The following is a 19,317-nucleotide window of genomic DNA, read 5'->3' as shown; positions in this document are numbered from 1 at the left end:
CCTCAGTGTCCAACTTGACCAGTCACCTACGGAGAGAGAAAGAGAGAGAGATAGAGACAGAGAGACATAGAGAGAGAGAGAGAGAGAGAGAGAGAGAGGGAGGGAGAGAGAGAGGGAGGGAGTGGGGATTAATGATACTATTGTATAAAGGGGAAAAGTCCACTTACTAACTACACAAGATTTTGGTGTCACTCAAATGCCCGCTTTACACCTGGCATTAAAATGTGTTTTTGGTGATCGGATTGTAATCGGACAGTGCTTTACCACATGAGAGTACAGGTGTAAATGCACCCAAAACGCAATGAGGACAGATTGTGATCCAATTGGCCAAACCACCTCCGGAGTTGGTCAGGGACCAGGGTCTGAAATTAACTTTTTTCACTTCCTAATTTCAGACCCTGGATGAAGGTAGAAACTATAGTGTGAACAGAGAGAAGACTGAAGCCCCATCAGAGCTGAAGTAGACCAGAAACAGAACTGAGTCCTCGGACAAAAGATCTAACAATGTGAATGCAAAAAGTCCATTTTCTGTTGGTGCCCTTTTTGGTCCACTTTAAAGAGGACTGAGTTTGGTTCATTTAAAAAGAACTATATGTGAAAACACCCTCAACGTGGACACTGGAGATACATATTAATAGCAGGTGTAAATGTAATCAGGTTAAAACGTATCTCGATACAAGCTGGATACGCATTTTTATGCCCGGTGTGAAGCTGGTCAAAGTTGTAAAATTCAGTCTGTGTCACTGTGATCCAGCTCAGTCTGCTCATGAGTTTATTTCAACCACTGTGACAACTAGGAAAATCAAAAAACAAAGGACTGTAAATGTATAATGGTTCTCATACTGTATCATTATGTGGTATAACAATAGGCTTATCTTATATGATCCATTTCAGGCTTTCTAATGGGCTCAACTGAAGTCCAGCAGTTAGTGTAACAGCCGGTTGGCAGCGGCTACTCATTTGTGATCGTTTTATAAACAGTGACTATGGTAATATTATTTCTTGATGTGAAAGAAAAAAAGAAAATGTAAATGTAATGTGGCAGAGTGAAGGCAAAGAAAGGCACGGCTGTCTGCTCTCTCTCTCCTCTTTCAAGCGCTTATGCAACGCAGGCAGCAGGAACAGGATCATTCCAGCTATCTGCTTTCATTCGGCGAAGGAAACCCTGACCCTGCACACGCACGCACACACACACATACACACACACACACAAACAAACACACACAAACAAACACGTGCATGCACGCACATAAGCACCAGCTGGTTTCTTGGCAACACTTCTTGAACTGGATGAAACTGGTTTGGAGTGTGAGAGTTACACAAGGCTGCATCTTCATATGCTTGGGGGGGGTGGGGTTTGGTGTGTATACTAAAGTGACAGAGGACGGCTGAAGGGACACGGCGAGTTTGAACTGGGATGAGCTGGAATACTGAACGCAAAAGGGATGAATGGAATCATTGAGGGGAGTCTGAAATCAAGGTGGACCTGAGGAATAATTTATACTGAAGAACACTCATCGATTATCAAAGTTCCACCGACATTTGCTCACATTTATCACTCAAGTTCTGACGTATAGTGACGACGGGAAGGTTTGCCTTGCCTGTGGCTATTGAGACTGATGGTACGTGTCAACCGGGGCGTTTTTTATTGCGAGGGGGACGCGCCGCTTCCCCACTAGACAGAACATACTCGGCACCTGATTGGACGAACGCTTTCCATCCGTGGGCTGCTGCTCCCGACTTTCAAACCGGAAACAATATGTTTGGAAACTTTCTTCTCTCATTTCACGAAAATAGTTCACCGAAATGTGTTTCTGAAAACATTTGAGACGAGAAATAAGCCGTGCAGCTGCAGAATCTGTCTTTATTTTGGATCGACGACGTTTATTTTGAAAGATTCTCTGGAGTTTCGAGAGGCGTCGAGTCGCGTCGGACACCCGTGATTTGCATAAAGTAGACTAGACCTCAACATTATGCAAATGAGGAACAGCCGTCGTGACGCTTCGTTTCTCGAATCGCGCCGCCACGCTACCAGAATGCATTGCACGGCTGCTTACATGGACAATGAATGGGAAGCGTGGAAAAGATGGATCCTGTGGATATGTACCCTTAGGGCTGGTTTAGGCTAGAAAATAACAAGTTCATACATAGTTATCTCAACAACGCTGTGATTATAGCTGTTTCGAAGGTGGAGTGAAAAGCCGGCCGTCATAGAGAGGGGGGAGACGCGATAATCGTTTTGATGCGAGGATAACGGGGCACATTTTCAGACAGTCTCTCCAGAGATAGTTGGGTAAAGAAGCTAGAGAGAGAAGTTCTAATCCTGCATATTTCCTCACCTCCACACACCTTGTCCAATCATTGCATTAAGTCGGTGTGAACGCCGGATTGTCGGTTTCGGAAATGGTCGGAAAAGGTGCGGAGGGAGGTGAGGGTGCTCCGATCGATCAGCCACCGATTGTTGTTCTAAATAGTTTGATCGGTGGTCTCCGTAAAGGCCGATCAGAAGAGCCGATCACATGACACAAAACACGCAAGACAAATTTCTCTACGCGCCGCTGACACGGCTTCACCGGAGTTGGGAGTTGTGGCTCTTTTACGCAGCCCGTTCACGGCGAGACTGTTGTGTTACATGTCACATCGACATGCTACAGTATCTGAAATCACAACTGGGGCAGCGTTATGCCGGCGTTATGTTTGGTTCAGTGTTGAAAGCAAAGCCTGTGAAATGAAGGATCTTCTTTACAGCAGTACTGAGAGTATATCATGTGAAACACCAGGAGGGATCGTGTGTGTGTGTGTGTGTGTGTGTGTCGTCCACACCAACATCGGGGCGCAGGTTTTGCAGTGGCGCTAATTGCATAAATTGGTGCTTAAAAAGCACAATCAGAAGCAATTCCAAACCAATTACTGTCATCGGTTTATATGGTTATAATAGCGTATTGCCTCCGGACAACGCACATCCGAGATAGAAAGAAAGACAGAGCCAGGGAGAGAGTGAGTGTGTGTGTGTGTGTGTGTGTGTGTGAGAGAGAGAGAGAGAGAGAGAGAGAGAGAGAGAGAGATGAATGCACTCATTGCCCCAGTCCGCTCAGAGAGGAGAGACCGACAGCCCTTTACAGAATATACAGAATATTCAAGCACATCGTCACAGTTTGATCAGTTAAAATGAAAGTGCCTTGATAAGAGCAGCCTATAAGACTTGACCATTACTTATTGCTATTTTGTGTCTGTTTAAAAAAAAAAAAAGCATAATTTCACTTGATGATTTTTTCTCGTAAAGCACAACTTCACTTTGTGACTTTTCATTGTTATTTCTGTAAATATTACTAAAGCATTTTTTCAGTAATACGGTCAAGATGGAAAAAAATATGAATTGTTGCGTTATGTCCCATGAATGCGTGTGTGAATGCTGACATGTAGTGTAAGACTAGAAAGGTGCTATATACTGTAAATGCAAGTCAGTTTACCATTTGCATGGGAGTGCTCTTAAAATTTGGTGCTGAAATTTCCAGTAGGGAGCACCAGTGTCGCTACTGGAAACATTTAGTCTGGTGCCAGCTGTATAATGTTGTTAAATTAATAAATAATGCTACATGATAAACAGAAGGCTTCAAATAGATTACTTCGATCGGTGATCGGCCGATACTGCTTCCAGCAAATGGTGATCGGCCCCAAAAACTCTGATTGGAGCACCCTTAGGGGAAGGTGGGTTTTCAAAGCTGTTCAAACAACCGACAACCAGATCTGCTGAAACATTCTATCAGCTTGGACCGAAAACAGCCCTAGGTAAAACAAATACAAGAGGCTGCATCGCTGGACGCCTCTTGGAAGCGGTGAGATGGAGAGATAGGATACAGGAAGTCAAATACGAAGAATAAATCCATGAGTTTGAGGACTTATCCAAAACCAAAACACTGCATAATGGTTTATTACGCAGAAGGATTTTACAGCACAACTATGTCAAATTTTCACAGTCACGACAATCGTAGTAACAACAAAGACACTATTTCGCTGTACCAGAAAGCGGATAGTCTTCTAAGAAGTCATTAACCACACTAAGCCATAGGACATACAGTACATGCTGTAAAAACAACAAACCCACACATACTGTATCTTAGGTCAGAGGTGACATCTTGCAAAACTTTATGGGCGTGTGTGTGCTGTAATATCATTTGCACAATGTCTTTAGTGAATGTGACCTTGAGACGGGACAGATAGCGGATGAAAATGATGCACAATTCATGGTGATATCAGCGGCCGCAATCTTTTCTTTGTTAATTTGCCTCTGAATGATGATGTTGTTCCATAACTGCCGGATGTGAAAATAAATGATTATTTCCTAGCAAGTTCAATATGTCAATGTTGTGCCCCCAAGTGGACACAAATTTCAGTTTTTGCAGGTAGTAATAGTTTTGTATTATTAAAAGGAAGAAAAGAAAAGGTTTAATATCAGAAATTCTCCTTTTCCCCACGGCCAGTTAGAGGAGCGTGTGTCTGTCTGTGTTTGCTGGACGACGGCAGGCTGTCAGAGTGCCGTGTTACACAAAGTAAACTAGCTAATGCTGTAGCCTGCATGTCATGGACAGACAGCCTGTTGTTAGTGGTATTAAACAGGATGTGGCTGTTGTTTAGAGTCTGAGGCTCTCTTGTTGGGTAGCACGCTGCTGTCTGGCTCAGAGAAGCCAAGGTAGCTCATTTTTTTATTAATTTATTTTGTGATTTTTTTTTTTTTAAATAACGATTCCAATAATTGTATATAGCTGAATATTGCGGCTGATAATCGGTCAGGCCTATAATCAGTCGATCCCTCCCTATTTGCTATATTATAGTATTTATTAGGGGTGGGGGGAAAAATCAATTCACCTACAGTATGTATCGCAATTTTTTTTTCTTTGATTTTTTTCTTTGATTTTTTAATGCCAGAATCAATATATTTGCTTCATTTGAGTCCATTCGGAGGTAAAAGGAAGTTACCGCTTTTATTGTTGTAGTCTCAGTAACATGACATCATATCTATCCTGTATCCTTCAACCAAATCAAAAAAGTAGAAAAAAAGGGTCTGCGTGGATACGACCTGCACTCTCACGTTAAATCCAACGTGGTAAACACTACACATCCGGTAAAGTATGGAAACACTTTGGGTTATACTGTATTTAAACGTGAGCACATCGCCCCTATTCTGGCTTCTCTTCACTGGCATGAGAGTTGACTATTTTAATCCCTTTTTCCTTTCCTATTGGTCTTAACGCTTTTATTATTTTAATGTCTTGTTAGTTTTAAGTTGGTCTTAGTGTTTTATTGTGTTGTTTTTATGTTTGTTTGGTTTTTTTATGTATAATTGTACAGCACTTTTGTCAACTTTGTTTTTTTTTTTTAAATGTGCTTTATAAATAAATTTGGATTGGATTATATATGGGAATAAGTATATACATATATGGGAATAAAATTGATTGGATTATATTCACCAGAAGTATAAAACATTACATGTCCCTTATAAATTAAAAAGAAAATGCCACTAATTTATGAGGGAAATGTCTTTATTCTTTGATTTTTGGGTTGCTGGAAAAAATGTAATAAATAATTCCTGACAATGATCCTGATATATTTGACTTCAGGACATCTCTGACTACGTACATGCTGAAAATCAAACATTCTTACTGTATTAATTTAAATATTTTCCAATGTAAAAGTCCCTAGAAGAGTATGATTCAACTTTTTCCTAAGGTCTAGTATTAAAAAGGTTAACAAAAATTGCAATATCAAATCACAATACATAAAATCGGCAACCCAATTATCATGATAGTATCGAATCGGGAGATAGGTGAATCGTCCCAGCTCTAGTATTTATCTTACATGCACTCTAAATATGTATTGCAATTACTTCTGAGCGTTTTGTAATTTATTTCTCAAATCTTAATGTAATTTGTAAGAAGATACTTAAGAAAATTGTACTTGTGTATTTTCGAAATATAAAAAAAAAAAAAAGGCATTGACATTTGTCAAGTACATTACAAAGACGCACAATCTGAATATTTGCAAATTCATGCAGTTGATGACATTGCTAATTTTCTCTCCTACATTAAATCTTGCTGCTACAGTATTTATAACACTTATTTGGAATGAAATCACTTAACACTAGAGCTGTTGTTCCTGTGCGTCATCCACTGCATTCAAGGCAGTTCATGAGCCTTCACCTCAAACAGTGAGTGACCTTTGACCACCAAAATCTAACCAGTTCATCCTGGAATCCAAGTGGAACTTTTGTGTCAAATTTCAAGAAATTCCAGGTATTCCTGAGATATTGCGTTCACGAGAATGGTATGGACGGACAACCCGAAAATCCCACACCTCTGTGTTTTGGAATAATTTCTAGGAATCGTGTACATCACAACGAGGTTATTGAAAGTTGACTGAAAAAAAAAGAATACTACACATTTTGGTCATAACCGATCAAAACGTTGATAAAATCTGTTAGAGAATGAGACCTTGTTAAAGCCTCTAAATAATTCTGGAAACACAAACCTCAGGCGTCTCACACACATACAAACACCTCTCCTACCAACAGGCAGACCACCGCAGCACACAAAGAATGGACCAGACGAGCTGCCAGCGATTGACCAGCTTCTCTCCCTGATCTGTCAGCCGGCTGGCTCGGTGCCTCCGCCCCCCCTCCTCAATGAAAGTAGGAAATCTATTCATTCCTTTCACACCGAGGCCTCGAGTAAGAGGAAGTGTGAGGTACCGCAGGATGTGTCCTGACTAAAAGTCCTCTGCTACTTTAACACTTACACCTATGCCTCTAATGATCTCAAACTGTTCAATCCATTTAAAAAAACATACAAGGCATTCCAATTAATCAAATAAAGGCAGGACGGCTCGAGCTAATTCCAACTGCAGCAAATCTTGAGGAAGACTTCAATGAGAAACTTTCCAAATATGAAGACGCTCTCACTCATTTCATCAATTAAACAGTATCACCTATATCACAGACTATTACAAGGATGTGTCAGAAACAACTGGATATATTGGAAAAACTTTAGTAAATGAAAAAATACATACGTACGACTGGATTGTTTCACGAGTTGCCAGTTTACAAGCTAGATTTAACAATAAAAAAGCGAAATCATCGTCAGACGATAGCCGGTGGGTTTCCGGATTGCATTTTGGCCAATGCGTTCTCTTCTGCCCTCCACACGGACTGTTTGCCTTCAACCAAAGCCTGCTAGAACATGATTGGTCAATACTACTCGGACTACAAAACGGAAACCAGAACACTTCCAATGCCAAAGTCTTGTCCCCTTGCCTACAGATTACATGTGAAAGTAGAATCTGTTTATGGAGATTAAATATTTAAACAATCTTCATCCCCACTGGCTCTTGCCTCCGCCAACCATTCAAGTTGCAGTTTACATCCATGTTGGTCCAAAATGTCATCACTTCCTTACCACTTACAGTAATAGAATATGGTAAATGGTAAATGGACTTGCATTTATATAGCTCCTTTCTAGTCTTCCAACCACTCAAAGCACTTTACGCTACATGTCAGCATTCATCCATTCACACACACATTCATACACTGATGGCAGCGGCTGCCGCATAAGGAGCATGCCCATCAGGATCTAATCTAAATACTCATTTACACACTGACTGCTCAGCCTTCAGAAGCAATTTGGGGTTTCAGTATAAATGGGAAAAAATATGAGAAAATGAAGGGTATTATCGGAAATAAACTGGATTCCATTTATGATGGAGAAGTGAAACAGAAAAGAGAAACAGACAGCAGACAACAGCTGTCCTGTCCTGTAGTGACCTGAAATTGCACTGACAGAAAGACTGTTGTGTAACCACAGCTGCAGTGTGGTGTTATTGAACTCTGGAGCTGGTAGACTCCACCACCACCCGGCTACTTGGTCTACAGGCGTTTGATTGACATAACAAAGCTTGTCACCAGGGTCTGAAATTAACTTTTTTCACTGCCTGCCACTGTGGTAGGTACGTTTTTTTTTTTTTGTCTGCCACTCAGACATTTTATCTGCCACTTTTGAAATCTATGCGCTTAATGAAGGAATAACAGTTTAGATCTGATGTCATTCAATGTTCGATATATTTTACATGAAAAACATTATATACATGGTAGTGTTCGAATTACAGCGTAGCTTCTGGGGGAGCCCTGTTTGTGGGGGGTGGGAGGGTACTATAGCCTACACTGTACTGTACTTTGTTATTGCCATCTGTAATGGTTATTTGCATAAAAACACACAATTCAAAAGATTATGAAAATATAATATTTATAATCAGGTCATAATTCCCTTTCTATTATCTATTTTATATTGCTGTGAAAAAAATTGCATTTGGTCGAAAAACAAGATTTTACATAGGGCCCCCAAAAAGTTAGGACCGGCCCTGGTAGCTGCGTGTCCTAAAGTTGGAGGAGATGCTGGAGATGCTCCTGTCATGAGGAGAGACGCAGCATGTTGGTACGGACACAATTCAGTCATTGCAGCCTTGTTACTCAAAGGGGACGAAGAGAGGAGTAAGTAAGTAAATTGGCCGTATACAGTGTGTGTGTGCGTGTGTGTGTGTTTATGTTGTCACCGAGGTTTAATAATAACGGTGCACTGCACAAAACATGCAGTCATTTTCATCAGCGTTCATTCTAATGTAACGGGTATTTTTCTTTCAACTCTCGTCCCAAAATTAGTTTTCATCCTCCCCGATCCTATTTTGTTCGGCCCCGGGACGACGGGACGTCCTCAGCGTTTTCCCTGCCTGCCAAAGTGGCGGGTGGCCTGATGATTTTACCCGCCACTGCCAACAATTTACCCGCATTTGCTAATTTCAGAACCTGCTTGTGACAGAGAAAGAGAGGTTCATATTTTTTTTAATCTAACTGGTCTGACAACCTGGGTGGCATACACTGCCAGAGATAAAGATACGGAACAAGAACTGTTAGTGAGTCAGAGCAAAGAACTCCACTGACTACACCTCGTAGCGTCACGTGGCGTCATATAACAATGCCTATAGCACACATCAGACGCACAGCACAGACTGAAGTAGTAGTTGGGGTACAACCGCTGCTTATTATGTGAGCTGCGTATATGTGTCACTGCTCACGAAACCTGCGAACTCCGATCAAACTGTCAAACTAGGCAGCGCTGATCAAATATGAATCAATATTCTGTTACTGTAATGCCTATTTCTCTCCTCAAATGTTCTCAGAAACATCTTTTAGTGTACTGTTTAGCTGTAAAATTAGAAAGTCTGTGACCTGACCGCTGGCCGGTGCTTGGTACTGGCTGGAACGGGGTTAGTGCTCCCATCATCTAACATGTGAGTTGATGCAACAGAAAAATGTTGGTCGCTCTGGCCCTGCTAGTTGTTTCAGGGAGCAACAGAAAAGGAGATTAGCCTCAGATTAGCCCCACTTATAATAATTATAATACCCATTCTGATTCAGTTTTTGATACTGTGTGGATTATAGTGTGTTACTGTGAGTAATAAAGTCAAAATAAAAGCTGTCTAGCGTTTTTCTGTGGACAGAATCCCTTTATTTGTTAACACAAGGCTTTTATTCTGAAATATTTGCTGGACAGTGTTGTGGAGAATAGAGTACCGGCTTTTAATTGTGAATTAATATTATTATTTACAAATGAGCACATGCTTCTTAAAATGTTTTCTGTCTAAAACAACGCTGTCTGTGTGGACGGACGCCGCACAGCTCTGTCACACACTGGTCACGCAGGCAGTGTGGCCCCGCCGTTACCGAGCAGATTTTGCTGCCTGTTTTATGATACCCGACACAAGCACAAGCACAAGCATTGAATGACAGCTAAGTTAAGTTAGGACTCTTGTTTAATTCCTATCAACTCACATGTTGTAGGCCTGTGTAAAGTGTTTTGCTATTCCTTTATTCATCCATGTAGTTGGCATGAATGAGGGGGAAAATAGTTTCTATAGACTGATCTGAGAGGAATCAACTTAAGATGAATACTAGAATGGCAATCGGAGAGCGCAGACTTTCACCAAGCTGCCCGAGTACGATGGCCCCCCCCCCCCCCTCTCCGTTTAGCTTGCGCCATCCTCCACGTGTATTTTTGTTTATGTTGAGATAAGCTGTACGTAGCGGAGCATCGAAAAACATTTCATTAAAACTGGACAGAAACAAAATAAACTCACCTGAACAATCACCAAGTGTGCTTTGGTCGAACTCAACTGTAATTTCACAGAGTTTAATGTGAATCTACAGGTGTCCTCCCCCTCCCTCCGCCCCCCGCTCTCTCTCTGTCCCTCTCTCAGCAGGCAGAAGGAAAGAGGCAGGGTGACACGTCATGAACGCGTCATCAGTTACACTGCGCATGTCCTAAAGCCTGTGGTGTTAATGCACAGGCTGACTGGAGTTATTAAAAGTGTTCCTGATCATGATCCAGATCGCCACCAAAATCTAATGGATTGTTCATTGTGCCACCCCCCACCCCTCCAAAAAATTTCAAATTTTCAAATCCATTGTGGACTTTTGGAGTTATCCTCCAAACCAACAAACCAACAAACAAACCAACGCCGGTGAAAACATAACGTCCTTCCTAGGCCTCCGGCCTGGGCGGAGGTAATAATACTTTAATTAGTGATCTTAGAAGGTGGTAACGTTACAGGTTGAGCAGCTCTCTCCATCTGTATGTTTCACCTTGAGCTGCTGCACCCTTTCTGTTACTCTGACAGCATTCTGTTCTGACATGTGTCGTGTTGACCTGTTTTTTAAAGAGGAGAAAGAAATGGCAGTGACAGTTTTTCCTCACCAAAATTTAGTGAAACTTTGGAGCGTTATTTAGCCTCCTTTACGACAAGTTGTATGACCTGGTTGGTACCGATTGATTCATTAGGTTTTTGTAGTTTCATATGATACAAGTATCTTCACTCTAGCTTTAAAACTTTTCCCACTACAATCTAAAAATAACAAGTTGCGTTAATGCGTTAAAGAAATTAGTGGCGTTAACACGAATGTGCATTAACGCGTTATTATCGCGTTAACTTTGACAGCCCTTATTTTTATAAATATATACACATATATTGTAATTATTATTGCCTTTGTTTGCTCTGACAAGTACATGCTGTTTACTCATGGCACCAGGGATTGCTGACGTTTAATAGGATTATTTGGGCATTTCCTGAAGCTACTGACAAAAAGTGCATCCAATTTTAGAACAATCCTGATTCACAAAGGTTTTGCACCCGGGTGCGAACAAATCAGATTTTTGTGTGTGTTTATTGTTATTTCGGATGTAGCATTTTCTTACATTTCAGTTTGTTATAAACAAATTCATGACAGAAAAAAAAGAGGTTGTCCATTTGTTGTTTTAAATCTACATACATCTTAATTTTCTACCTACTTACCTGTTCATAATACCTATATGTTTATGTTTGCTAATCTCCCTTTAGCGTTGTTGTCCTTGTTGGAGCTGTAAGTCTGTAGCTACTGTATATTTCCATCTACACTGTTCTTGGAACTGTGTGTAAATACACAGAGAGCCACTGGACACCAGGGTCAAATTCTGCGTATGTCTAAACATGTTTGGCCAGTAAAGGCAGTGGAGGTCTGGAGAATACTGGACCTGCAAAAGCATCTTGACTTGTAGGCCTAAATGAAATGAAATGATTAAATTACGTACTTGCTGATTGTTGTTTTCCAACGTGGGTCCAGAGACCTCCAGAAGTCCTTCACTTAGCTGCACAGCGCCCTGGAACAAAATGAACAATAGTTACTAGGGGTGTAACGGTTCATCTACTACATCGATGTATCGATTTATATTCCTACGATCCAACTACATCGATAGGTACTCGGCAAGTTGTCCTTCACGGGAGACGTATATTGAAATAAAATCGATTTGCCATGGAAATAATTGTATTGATACTAAGAATTTACACCTTGTCTTTAAGCAGGACAAACGTCATATGGATGTATATTTTAGCACTTTTTAATATTAAAGAGATGTTAAACATTACTCCGGTTCGCTCTCCCTGGGTATGACGTCATCGACATGCGAAAGCAGCGTCGATCTCAGAGGGACGACGACAAAACGAAGCGTGGCCGATGGCGAGGAAGAGCCAGACGAGCGAGAGGTTTTCATGTTTGAGGTTCAACGTGTGGAAACATTTTGGCTTTTGAAAAAAAAAGGGTGATGTCATTATTATAAATCGCTCGCTGTTTGCAGAATAAACAAAAATCAACAAAAAATACGGCGACCCACTCACCCCTCTCTTCCCTCCATCACTCCGGTGAACAGCTGATTATATTAACTACGCCCACATCCAGGTGACCCAAATCTATCACGATCACGCCAGGGATAAATGTGCACACCACAAACAGCTCTACTCTGCTCCTTTATAGACTTGTTTTACTCGTTGTTCTACAAACAATGTACAGCTTTATTCTGCACTTTAGTCTATTTTTAAAAAAATCTCTCTACCTCAGTTCTTATCCTACATTATATTACATATTTCACATTTCTTAATCCCCTGGTCTCTACTGTATATCTATATAATAGTCCTGTATCTCAGTTATTACCCTGCATTATATTCATTTTTAACAGTTTCATTCATCTCCTGGTATTTTTATATCTGGTATATTTTTTATACTTTGTACTTTGTTCTACTAACTTGGGATTTTTTTACTAATATTTTTGCACTATGGAACTGTGATGCACTGTGAATGTACAGCGAGCCGGTCGTTGTTGTGAAAGAATCCCCGACAGGGCGACGCTGCACTCCGACGTGCAACGGACAACAACAATGACCCGCTAGCTGTATATTATCCCGCTTATTACATGGCTACTTACTGAAGAATAAAATAATAAAAGAATCAATAATTTGACACAAAAATGGTCCACCAGAGTCCGACATCATAGCAACGGTCTCTTTATACATAGCAACGGCCTCTTTATACATAGCAACGGTCTGTTATACAGAAATTACAGACCACAGAACGCTGTGATTGACCAATCAGAATCGAGTATTCAACACAGTCGTGTAATAAATAATAATAAATGACAATATTACCAACACTAACAAAAACCAATACCAAAAAATATAAACCATCATAACCCTAATTAACATTACTACAAACATTACTTCATTCTGAATCGTTCATGGCTCCCACACTACCGTTTATATTGAAAATGAGGACAGAAGCAGCAGGTTAAACCACTGTTCATTTAACTTGAATAGAAGTTGGTTTATTATATTTTTGTTAAATATTGCACTGTCTTGTATCTTCAGAACTGAAGCAGCAGGTCCTGATGTTGCACTTTTTATTATTTTCTAATAAAAGCTGTATGTATTTGCCATTAATTGTCGTGTTTTTTTGTTTATATCCATAATTAATTTATCCCTGATTCCCTTACAAGAAAAACTTTGAAGAATCCTGACCTGTACTGTCCAGTATCAGATATTTATTTCACAGTCACACCGACTGAATTTAAAAAAAAAAAGAAAAAAGTTACTGTCTGAATTTCAAATCATTGAATCGTATCGTATCGTATCATATCGTAACGTAACATATCGTAACGTAACATATCGTAACGTATCGTATCGCACTAGATGAGCCAAATATCGTCCTTGAATCAGAACCATGGAAAGTGATACGTGTCGTATCGATCATTACACCTCTACTAGTTACTTTGTCATTTACTGATCAAGTAAGTTTTAAATCCATTTATTTACCGTGGTTATTATAACTCAATCCATGCTGAATCGTCCACCTTTAAACTTCTTTTATAAGAGGAAGGTGAAATCTACTGGAAGGAGTTACTGATCTGGATCCAGGAGGACTACACCTTCTGCTGTTACAACAATGATGATGACAGACTCCTGTCCTCTAAACTCACAATAACACATCCACATTGTGTGCATTCCAACGATTTCAAGCTTTTCAGGCATTTCAAGTTTGTTTAAAATAATGTTGTTTGTGCAAAATGTGGTCTTGTGAAAAATCTGGTTCCGACTAGTTCTGGCTGGCTCACACACACACACACACACACACACACACACACACACACACACTAGAGAATGTGGCTTATTAACATAGTTATGGATTATATATTAGTAATAGCAAATGACTGTTATTTTAGGTCAACACCGATGCATCGTCAACATGCTCTCCTGACATGGACACTGGACAGAGAGAGAGAGACAGACAGAGAGACAGAGAGAGAGAGACAGAGAGAGAGACAGAGAGAGAGAGACAGAGAGAGACAGAGAGACAGAGAGAGAGAGAGAGAGAGAGAGAGATCAGCTGCGCATCCCGATTCTTCTTCTTTCGGTTCAGCAGCACAAACAAACACTGATCGACTGAGTGTCATTGCGACATCACAGCGGGTCGATCGGAGCCTCTGTCTGCTGCAGACTCGGTGGCTCGTTAATGCACCGTGTGTCTGTTAGAGAGTGATGTGAGAGCACTCACCGAGGATCCAGAGACAGCAGCAGCAGCAGGAGGATCTGCTCGAAGCTCCCCGACACACAGCGACTGACTGACGGCAGCACCGAGTGAGTGTGTGCCTCTCTGGTCTCCAGCAGCCAGGACCACAGTTTCAGTCTCTCTCTCTCTCTCTCTCTATAGGAGGAGGGGTCTGGGCCTGGCTTCTTTTTTTTTTTTTCATCAAAGCTTTATTTGTATATAAACACAATGCTATTATGCAATTATTTCACTAAACAAAAGAGGACTAAGAAATCAAACGTAAAGCTTAATTTCTATATTGCAAAAACATAATAGTGACTCTGATTTAACACAAAAATCTCACGCAATTTAACAAAATGCTAATTTCTGGAGATCACAGTGGGGATGCGATTTAGCACCGGATTTGACTGTTATCAGGCCATTAAATAGGCGTTATCAGTCACTTTAAAGGTCCCATATTATTAAAAAGTGAGATTTTCATGTTTTTTTAATTATAAAGCAGGTTTAAGTGATATATAAATACTGTGAAAGTATTGAAACGCTCAATCCACAGGGAAGTACACACAGCCCATATTCAGAAACTCTGCATTTGAAACAAGCTGTCAGGATTTCTGTCCATTTGTGATGTCACGAATATACAATATTTAGAACCTTTGCAAACTTTTAAACGTAAACATTCTAAATGTGTCCCAGTTTATTCCTGGTTGCAGTGTATGTGAATGACATCAGCTGACAGGAAGTACACGTGGACCCTAGCTGTTGCCTAGCAACGCAATTCTGTTGCAATTCCGTTGCAATTCCATCAAAATGCACTAAAACGGAGCGTTTCAGACAGAGGGTAAATACAGGCATATTCATGCAGACAGTATGAGGAAAATAAAGTTTTTTTTTTAACCTTACAGCATGTAAACATGTTCTGGTAGAAACACAAAATACAAGTATGAACCTGAAAATGAGCACGATATGGGACCTTTAAGCACCATAGATGTGGGTCATTAGGGGCCTACTACGCCTACTACTACGTTGTAAAAGAAACTCCCTGTCAACTAGCTAACTTTCATCAACAACTCTTACTATGTTGGGCTCTTCTTTTTAAACACAATTACTCTCCTCACAATTTGTATCCTGTGGAACAACACTTACATCTCACACGGAAACAAAACACTGTACTTGCCTGATTGGTTTGTAAATAACATAAATACTGTAAACCAACTCTTTATGGTGAATTATATAGCTAGAAGGTTTTCACGGACAAATATAATGTTCAAATTTCTCGACGGGATTTTGATATGGTTATCAGATCAATACCTATATGTCTCGATGAACTATCCTTCAGTGAACATCCCCTTTACTGTTAATGGGGTTTCTGTATCTGATAGAAAGTGTACTAACACTTTTATTAGAAATCATCTTGAACATATTATTACTCCCATATGTAAATATAGGTGGTTATATTTAAATAAAAACACTATATTTCTGTTACCTTAAATTGTTTAGACATTTTAAATTTATTCCAATTGTTTAACACACCCCGAATGTTTTTTGTTTTGTATTCTCTTTTTTTTTCTTCATCTTTTCCTTTCCTTACAGTTTACTTGTTGTATAATTTATAATTTATTTTAATATTATTTTTATACTGTAAAATATTTTTGCAGAATTGCAATGAAAATGTATTGAACTTTTGAAATAAAATATTAAAAGAAAAACTATATTGTAAAAGTGAAAATGAAACTTAAAAGTAGCACGTTCTAAGATATAAAACTGAATGAAACGTCACATTTTGAACACAAACAAAAAGACTTCTTTAGGTTTAGGGAAAAACACTGTGTTTTAGGTTAAAATAACAAACACAAAGACAACTACACATTGTTAGTTTCACACGGGATGCAAATTCCAGTCTCCTGGGTGAAAACCCTGTTTTCTGTCCCATCCATCTTCCCTGACCTCCACCATTTATGGAGTATCACACTGTCTATACTACAGCACCTGGCTTCCACTTCTGCTCTTGTCATAATTACTACGGTCGCTAGAGGTCGCTGTCGTGTTCTTTCGGTGATCTACCATGTGAATAGATGATGAATCCTAGTGGGTGTAGTAGGCCCCTATTGACCCACATGTATGGGGCTTATAGCGACTGATAATGCCTAATTAATAGCCACTGTCTCATGGGTTAGAACGCTTGGTTGGTATTTGCATTTAATGTCTGACTGTGACAAGGGCGGCCATCGCCTACAGTATATTCTCCCTGTACTTGAAATTGCAAACTTCAACCACATCATAGTTAATGTTTATGGCTGTAACTCACAAACAGGGAATAATTCTTACCCTATATTTCAGATTAGAAAGACGATTACTTCACTGGTAATTTCCAAATTCTTCTATCATTTTTCAGAGGAGACTTTAATACTGTGCTGGATAATCACATTGTGGCCTTCAAGGAATTCAGATTCCTCCAGCTCTCAAGTGAAGATCTTCTTACATAGATTTAATTTAAATGCAGAAATCATATCGGCCTACATGGTGCAACAAGTCACTTTGAAGCCAGACACGTATTGATTACTGTCTTACTGAGTCTCTGATTACTTCCTGCTCTTCCTCCTGTGCAGACGCTTCGCTGAGTTGCTCTTCGCTTTGCTTTCTTTTTATCATTGCTATGCTTATCTTTCGCTACTAAATTTTTGGAAAACGGGTCCTGGATACTTACAAATCACTGGGAGTTTAATTTATGAAAGAAACTGAAGGCTACCACTATTTTAAAAAACTGTTTTACTTTGCGAGCGCGGCCTATCAGCAGCACAAGCCTGTACTATAGTGAACGGGAGCGAGGTGCTTGGCTAAAGCTAATCAGCAGCAAGATGCCTCCCTTCTCCACGGATGACTACTACAAACTTCTACAGAAGATAGCAGTGCTGGAAACAAAGATTATCCGGCTCGAAGTGAATGCGGAGGTGAATGGACTATGTGGGAATGAAACCACTCTACCACTGACTCAAAACAGTGAACTGGAACAGGCTAATAGAAAGCTAATTAGCACCAACAAGACCACCAAGAATCAAGAAGGGGGCAATAAATCGACTAGTAGTCCTCCCTGGAACGCTCTTGGTGCAAAGCCAAAGCGTAAATCATGTCCCTGGGAAATGGGAGGAAAACTTACAGGCAGAACCCAGCACCCTCAGATATATGATGCGACCGGCTGGCCTGCATTAGCATCCGAGCATAGTGCCTCATCAACCCCTGTACAAAGTAAGGTCCAACCGTGGACAACTGTGAAAGGAAGGATGAGTAACAAACCTCCCCAACAAAGAAGTTTGCAACTGGAGAACAGATTTGCTCCACTGTTGCAGGACCCTGGATCTCGATCTGATGTCCTGGATAATCTCAACTCTTCACACAGCAGGGTAAGAACCAAAAGCAACTCTGAAGGTAAAAGGCTACAGGGAAAGCTAACAACTGGGCCTCAAACTCAAACTCTGATTGTGGGTGATGCTGCTGTTAAAGATGTGAAAAGCATGTGGAGTAAAGACATCAAAGTACTCTGTTTTCCAAAGATATGGTCTCTGATCTGGCAGAAAGAATCCTGGATATTGTGACTGCACACCCAAATGTGAAAAATGTGGTATTGCACATTGGGTCGAATGATGTTGTGAAGCAACAGTCTGAAGTGCTGAAACGGGACTTTACTGGTCTGCTAAACACGGTCAGCTCTGTGAATGCTCAGGTGTTTATCAGTGGACCCCTGCCGCCAATCAGAAGAGGAGTCGAGAGATTCAGCAGGTTGCTGGGACTGAACACATGGCTTTCAACAGCATGCAAATCCCACTCAGTGCATTTTATTGACAATTTTAACTTTTTTTGGGACCGCAGACATCTCTTCAAGGCAGATGGACTCTGCCTAAACAAGTCAGGAGTAAAATTGTTCAACTCCAACCTATTCTACTTACTGCGTCATTCATCTGTTCCCTCTGCCAAGGACGCGAGACAAGAGGAATCACCACTGGAGGAAGACACAACACAATGTGCCAGGGGACCTCAAGGAGAATCATTTCACCCCCCACCACAAGCCAGCCCTGGGATACAGCAGAGACAAGAGGAGGCGTCCTCATCCTCGCTTATCACCCTTTCTCCCTCCTCCCCCCTCTTGGAGTTCACTGACCACATGAAGGAGCTGGTCAATGCTGGAACTAAACTTACTCCCCGCCCTACACCCATTTTCTCTCCCATGATCCCCCCACGAGGTCGACCTCGAACAACTTTGGCACTATCTCCACAAGCACGACACCTACCACCTCCATCCCCTCCACAATGGAATCAGCCTCTGTCTCCGCAGTCTGATAAGGATGTTCCTTTACAAAATGTTGCAAGCACAGATTGATATGTGCTGGGTCCAGGCTTCAAGGCTAATGATACACGTGACTGTTTCCAGGAAAAGCTGGGGCCCTGTGTGATGAGAGCTTCTTCTATCTCAGTTCTAATAAGTAGTAGAAAAAGAATGGTGAATCTGCAAAGAAACAGGAAGATTTTTACTGATTGTGCTAATTTATCAAATTTAGCATTGATTCCTTGCCAGCCAAACCATGTCCCAAAAAATAATAATAATGCTTCTAGCACATTAAAGCTAGCCCTGTTAAACGTCAGGTCTTTGGCAGGAAAAAGTTTTTTAATCAATGATTTTATTATTGAGCACAAGCTTGATTTTATGTTTTTAACTGAAACTTGGTTAGACCAAAATAACAGTGCAGCTGTTCTTATCGAGTCAACTCCTCCCAACTTTAGTTTTATGAGCGAAGCTAGAATGCATAAGAAAGGAGGTGGAGTTGCCATATTGTTTAATGATTCTCTCCAATGCAAACAGATATCTTATGGACATT

The 19,317-nt window shown here is 40.6% G+C and overlaps 1 protein-coding gene across 1 annotated transcript in view; it reads right to left on the bottom strand.

Moving 5' to 3' along the window:
• Positions 1-14,607, bottom strand: part of abat (4-aminobutyrate aminotransferase) — a 34,866-nt gene extending 20,259 nt beyond the window's left edge. Inside the window, exons 1-3 of the mRNA XM_037792876.1 lie at positions 14,456-14,607; positions 11,667-11,735; positions 1-26 (exon numbers count right to left, since the gene is read on the bottom strand). The exon at positions 1-26 is cut by the window's left edge and continues 121 nt beyond it. The gene's annotated coding sequence lies outside the window, so the exon portion shown is untranslated. The remainder of the gene's footprint in view (positions 27-11,666; positions 11,736-14,455) is intronic.
• Positions 14,608-19,317: the final 4,710 nt, after the last annotated feature.

Source organism: Sebastes umbrosus, chromosome 14, assembly GCF_015220745.1.
Source record: "Sebastes umbrosus isolate fSebUmb1 chromosome 14, fSebUmb1.pri, whole genome shotgun sequence".
In the NCBI taxonomy this organism is placed as follows: Eukaryota; Metazoa; Chordata; class Actinopteri; order Perciformes; family Sebastidae; genus Sebastes; species Sebastes umbrosus.
The sequence above is the reverse complement of the archived record's forward strand: the minus strand, read 5'-3'. Positions and strand labels throughout refer to the sequence as shown.